General features: G+C 36.6%; 1 protein-coding gene across 1 annotated transcript in view; it reads right to left on the reverse strand.

Annotated features, from left to right (window-relative positions):
* Nucleotides 1-6,146, reverse strand: part of LOC145242587 (uncharacterized) — a 57,046-nt gene extending 50,900 nt beyond the window's left edge. Inside the window, exon 1 of the mRNA XM_080105688.1 lies at nucleotides 6,018-6,146. The gene's annotated coding sequence lies outside the window, so the exon portion shown is untranslated. The remainder of the gene's footprint in view (nucleotides 1-6,017) is intronic.
* Nucleotides 6,147-6,610: the final 464 nt, after the last annotated feature.

The following is a 6,610-nucleotide window of genomic DNA, read 5'->3' on the forward strand; positions in this document are numbered from 1 at the left end:
CCGCCTCTTAAAAGAATGATTCCAAATAGTCGAGAAAGGTCAAGGAGAATGGAAAGACCAAAGCTGGACAAGTTCCAAGAGAACTGGGACCTTGAGGAGGTTTATTGCCACCCAAATTCTAGTGTCGACCAATCGCTGCTGCCAGCGAAAAATCAATGGTAAACAATTGTTGCGATTACGCAAATTTATTTGCAAATGTTACCGAAAGAGGTGGAGAGTACTAGAAATCTGGGGAGACTTGTTGTCACTCAGCTTCCAAGGAACACCACGGGTTGTTTTCAAGGAGAGATCTTTGATGATCTGTGTGAAAACTCTTTGTGAGCTAATAATGGTAATTATTATTATTATTATTATTATTATTATTATTATTATTATTATTATTATTATTATTATTATTATTATAATGTCTATTAGGCTGAAGGTGTTTATCTACAATAATACTGATCTTTCTTAAAGAACTCTATTCATTCGTTGTGAATTTTACGATATAGCGACACGTAACAGAACTTTTTGTTTTAAGGAGTTAGGGTTAGGATTAGGGTTATGGTAAAAATTTTAATAAAATCAGCTTTTTATACAAAAAGCGACATGATTAAACGTAAAACATTAAACAATAAAGACAAACAAATCCTAATTTATAACATTAAATACAATTAAATACACTGAGACTTGTTTTATTATTAACTAGCCTAGGTGAACTGCGTAGCCCGGGTGTTTGGAGGTGTGTGTAGTAGGCAGGCAGGCTCGAACATGTAGAAGGAAGAAGAGAACGTGAAAAAAAACAACAAAAAAAAAAAAAATAAAAAAGCAGTTGCGCCTATCACTAAACCGGATGTGACGAATGTTTAAATTAAGGCTAGTCAATCGAAAAGAGGAGATGACTTTCGAAAATATCGGCGAAAAAAGCGACCCTTCCTTGTAGAAAAGTGCCCAGTTGAAGATGAAGGAATTAATATTTTTAGCCAATTTTTCGATATTTGTCGTCCGAAGGGTCGGGCTTCAAAACGATTCTGATCTTGTGAAAATCCGTCGCCGCTGTCGAAAGTTTTTGGCAGATATACTTACATACATGCATGCATGTATACATGCATGTATACATACATACATACATACATACATACACACATTTAAACAGGCAGGTGAGATTTATATTATAGATGATTCATTAACGAAAAACTACCCTTTTCCCCTTGCAACAATTAATCTAGTTGTAGAGTACAGAAAAAAAACAAAACACTTTCACTTTTTTTTTTGTAATTAAAGAAAAATAACAAAAGATGATTGTCATGGTGTTATTTCATGAATATTATTTCTACTTATTTATAAAAGACACATTTTGTGTGTGTATGTGTGTGTTGTGTGTGTATGCGTGTAAGTTTGTGTGTGTGCGTGCGTGTCTGTGTGTTCGTTTTATAGGGACTCCAAAACGGCTGGGCCGATTTTTTCTTTTTTAAATTTCACTCAAATGTAATTTATATGCCTTAGAGTATTCTTAGATAGGTTTTGTATTCAAATGCCCCGTATCGAAAGTATCTAAAATCAACAATCGAAAAAAATCACATTAAAGAAAGACAGTCGATTTTGATTAAAGTTAAAACTTTTTTTTTTTTTACATGGGGGTCACCACTTATCAAGGCCCAGGAGCCACTCGGGGTAAAGGTTATTGTGTGTACAGTAATCAATGGGATAGTATCGTAGTAATAGTTAATATTGGGGATTTGATAAAGTGTCATTACTTAAGGGGGCGGTTGATCAGGAATTTGTTTGTGTTGGACTTGAAGACATCCAAGATGAATTCGGGGGGGGGGGAGAACAGGTAAGCGGCAGAAAGTTCCACAGCCGTGCAGTTCTAAGTAAAGGTCAAACCCAGAAGCTTATCAAAACATGGGTCCTCCCCTAGACGAGAGCCATTCATTTCAATCGATGCCAGATGAGGATCAGAGCGTTTATGATGTAATTTTAGGAGCTTCGTCTTAGATGCATTAAAGGTAACCAGCTACGTCTTTCCCCACTGAACCACGTGCTCAAGATCTGAGGAGAGAGAATCAGAGAGAACGTTGTCATTTACGGCCTTTGATGTATTGCCATAGATAGTCGTGTCATCAGCATAGATGTCAATGAATGATTTCAGTATGTGTTTTGGGAGATCATTGATGTAGATCAAGAAGAGAGTTGGGCCCAGGATGGACCCCTGAGGGACTCCAGCATTAATACTGTGGACCTCTGATTTCTGGCAATCAACCACTACTCTATGAGCCTATCAGAGAGAAATTGTTTAATGATAGAAAAAACATTTACAGTTATACCGTAGCTGGAAATCTTGTGAATTAGGCCTTTATGCCATACCTTATTGAAGGCCTTTGATATGTCAAGAGCAATTGCCCTAGAAATGAAGCCTTTGTCGAGAGATTTGCTAATCCTATGAGATATAACCGTTAGCACGTCAGCTGTAGATCTAGAAGAACGGAAGCCATATTGCGTGTCACTAAGAACGTTATTTCTGCTGAGGTGGTTGACTACTTCTCTATTTAATATGGATTCCAGCAACTTACTCATGACACACAGGAGACTTATTGGTCTATATTGAGAGGGAGATTACTTATCACCTGAATTCTTAAATACAAGGCATACTGATGAGTTTTTCCAGGGTGTTGGAAAGCACTTCTCCTTAAGGCAACGCTGAAACAGTTTGGTAAGTATGGGGGCAAGTTCTGGTTGTAGCTTTTTTAATACTATAATTGGAATACCGTCAGGGTCAGTTGCTTTACTGGAATCAAGTTTCTTGATTAGCTTGGCGACCCCACACACAGGTATTTGTATATTACCTAGCGTGTTGTGTGTTGTAGGAGGAAATACGGGGAGTTGGTGGCCTTCGTTGCATAGGGTAGAATTTGCTGCAAAGTTCTTGGCAATATACAGCTTAACACCACAAGAAAAGTTTTATCCCCGAACAAGTGGAAAGGCCTGGCGTATAAAATCAACAGTAAGTTCCTTGATCAGACAGGGTGCATTCGAAATTAATTTTTCTGTTTAGAGCACAAGTAATTCGCATATATATATATATATATTTCTTTCTTTATTTATATATATTTATTTATATATACATATATATAATTGCGAATTACTTAGGACCTTTCTCCAGTCATGACTGACGGAACAAGAGCACGCTACTCTGGTGAAGTAAATAAAGGGGTTCGCTTGATGTACCGTCATAATTCCCGAGTTTGACAGAAACATTCTCGAGTTCAACAAGATATACCTGAAGAAAGTCGGAGGGTATATCGACCGAGACGTTGTAAAAATCACACTCAAGATAAGAAGAGTAGCCCGATGAATCCAAATAATACGAATAACATAATAAATAATCTCTATTATTATATAAAAGCAACTTCGTTTGTGTGTACGTATGTATGTATGTATGTGTCAGGTCATGTCATATGCTACTGGTACCATGTAACCTAGTACTACCTGCCTCATGGTCGGGTCACAAACTAAATTGGTTCCCCCACCAGACTTATTTGGTGAGAAGGGTGGCTAGTCTCCTTGAAGAATTAAAAACGAGACCTTCCAAAGGGCGAATGAACCCTTTTTCGGGGTCAACGGCCAACTACCGTGTGTGTTTGTGAGTATGTATGTGTGTGTTGGGGTGGAGAGGGCTCCCGTAAGCCGTGGTGAAGGCAACCTTTCTAGGTGAAGCAAATCTCTGATTTAAAAAACCATAAAGCGGGAGACCAGTACCTGCATTAAGCTGGTCTGCAGTTTAACTTGTTGCTGGATATCTTGCAGTTGCTTGTTGCTGGATCTCAACATTTTGAACCGAGAGAGAGACTTAGCTGTCGTACAAAGCTAAGACTCTGTAACATCATCTGTGTATAGATACTCCCTCAGGCATTTGTTTATTAAAATGGTCCTGTGGTGATGGAAGTCATTTTTGGGCTCATGGACTTTAAGTGTCTGAGGGAGTGGCACTCATCTGGCAAGACGGTGCAATCACCATCATGTATGTATGTATGTATGTATGTATGTGTGTACGTACGTATGTATGTATGTGTGTATGTATGTATGTGTGTATGTATTTATGTGTGTACGTATTTATGTGTGTATGTGTCTATGTATGTATGTGTGTATGTATGTGTGTGTATGTATGTGTATGTATTTATATGTGTATATGTGTATGTATGTATGTGTGTACGTACGTATGTATGTATGTATAAGTATGTATGTGTGTATGTGTATGTATGTATGTGTGAGTTCCTTCCTTATGGACTCGAAAACCCCTGAGCCGATTTTTATGAAATTTCACACTGTGTCTGGCAGTGTTTTTCGATAGGTTTTGTGTCGGAATGTCTTCGAATATCGAATATCGAAAATCGAAATAATCCGATGAAAAAAGAATAGCCGATGTTTGATAAAAGAATTAAACCATTACATAGCCTAACATCACAAGTGCATTTGTGAAGTTTTATTGCCACACAAGCAGAAAGGCCTGGTATATAAAATAAACAGTACATTCTTTGATATGACAGGAGTGCGTTCGAAATCAATGTTTCTGTTTAGAGCACAATTAAACCATGATACTTGACTTTTGCATTTTAAACTTTAATTCAAGCCATTATGTATAAACCTTTTTTTTTTATAAAATCAACAATAGGTTCTCTACAGTGCAATGCAGACTACAATGTATTGCGGACTAAGTCATTGCAGGGAGGCATGTGAAGCTTCCTCTAGGTGCACCGCGGTGGGTCCCCAACTAGAGAAAGCAATTAATCGATTTGATTGAGAAATAGTCGATTTCACCGATTTTGATGACAATGAAAATGAGAGTTTATGAAACATTCGTTGTTTATCATTCAATCCCGGGCAACGTCTGGTTTCCGTGCTAGTTGTACATAGAAAAGATTTTTTTTTTAAATGATCCGTAAAACGTTTTTAAGTATTTTAGATTTCAACGGGGAGATCCATCATGCAAAAATTAAAAGGTAAAGAAAATGTTTTAGATAACAAAGAAGCACCAATTCTAGTTTAAAGTGTCTCAAAGATTTCTAAAAAAAAACAACAAAAAAAAACAAACAAACAGGTGAAGCATGCATGGTCCCTCGTGAGTGCACACAGTGAATGAGGTATTAAGAAAAAATGACAAAGTTCAGCATTTACACCCGCCTCATTTAGTCCCCAAAGTCCCCAGGGGACGTCAAATTCTGGTGAAAATGAATAAACGGTGCAGTTTTAGGCCTTAACATATGTAAATTTGAGATCTGCACCATGCAAAAAAAGAAATGACTAAGTCTATCATTTTTACTGCCCCCCCCATTTAGCCCCCAAAAGTCCCCAAGGCCTTAACATATTTACATTTGAGTTCAGCACCATGCTAAACTGCTAAATAGACATACACAAAAAATTAAACAGTTTTGTAAGTATGGGCGCTAGTTTAGGTTGAAGTTTTTTGGGTACTATAAAGTCTCCAAGCCTTATTTAAATTTGAGTTCAGCACCATGCTCAACTGCTAAATAGACATACACAAAAAATTTTGGACAAATATGGTAAAGTAGTCCAAAAATGGAGTGTTTTTTATTAGCCCTAAAAGAGCCCCTGGGGCATACACGAGAGTTATCGCGAAGTATAAACAAACAAAATTATATAGAAATCAGTTAGTTACAACTTTTCGTAAAGTTTTATAAAAATCCAAGGCATCATTTTTTTTTGTTTTTTTTTTAATAAGCACAAAAGTGTAAATTTTAGCCATTTTAACCCGAAAAGCACTCCTAGAGGTGCAACCGGAGTTTTCTCGGGGAAATCAGTTCTGTTACTTTTTTTTTACTCATATTATGGTTACTGTTTGTGCAAAATTTAAAAAAAAAAATCAAGGTGTAGTTATTGAGAAAAGCGCGGACAGACGAACGGACAAGGGGGAATTTACAGTCCTACCCTCCTTTTGTTGGGGGCGGGGAACTAAAAAGATTAAATAATAAAACTTGTCAATCAAATTATTACAAGAAATGTATTCAAAAACTACTTACATAACAATGAAATCAACATATATTTCTCTCAATATTCGAATTCAACTGTTTCAATCAAAGATGATAAAATGCATGCAAAAAAGGGGGAAAAAAAGGAAAAAAAAGGAAAAAAAAGGAAAAAAAATTTTTTTAAATGTCAAGTGAAAAAAGTGTCAAAGAAATAAAAAGAAAAGAAAAGAGTTAAGTAAAATGATATGTGGACGGTCGACTAATCACTGTTTTCTGTTTTTTTTTTCTTTTTGTTTTCTACCTTTAAGGCAGTTTACACATATTCGCCTAAAACAGTAGAATCCTATTTTTATGTTTCTGCTTTCACAGCAGTTTGCCTCCAACTCCATCTTTGACCACTCAAACTACTTCCTCCCACATTTCCATTTTACAGACAGATGTAATCCCTACAGCCACCTACATTGAAAATGCTGCTGTGAAACCTGACATAGGTATATGGAATAAGTCAGAAAGAGTGGCAACCTTGGTTGAAGTGAATGTCCCTAATAATGGATGTCTGAACAAAGCTGAAAGAGAGAAACAGACCAAATATCAAGGTCTCATGTATGATATGAAAAGAAACTGCAATCTTAGGGAGATATCAA

The sequence above is a fragment of the Euprymna scolopes genome, chromosome 21, assembly GCF_053919585.1.
Source record: "Euprymna scolopes isolate OS-2025 chromosome 21, ASM5391958v1, whole genome shotgun sequence".
Taxonomy (NCBI): Eukaryota; Metazoa; Mollusca; class Cephalopoda; order Sepiida; family Sepiolidae; genus Euprymna; species Euprymna scolopes.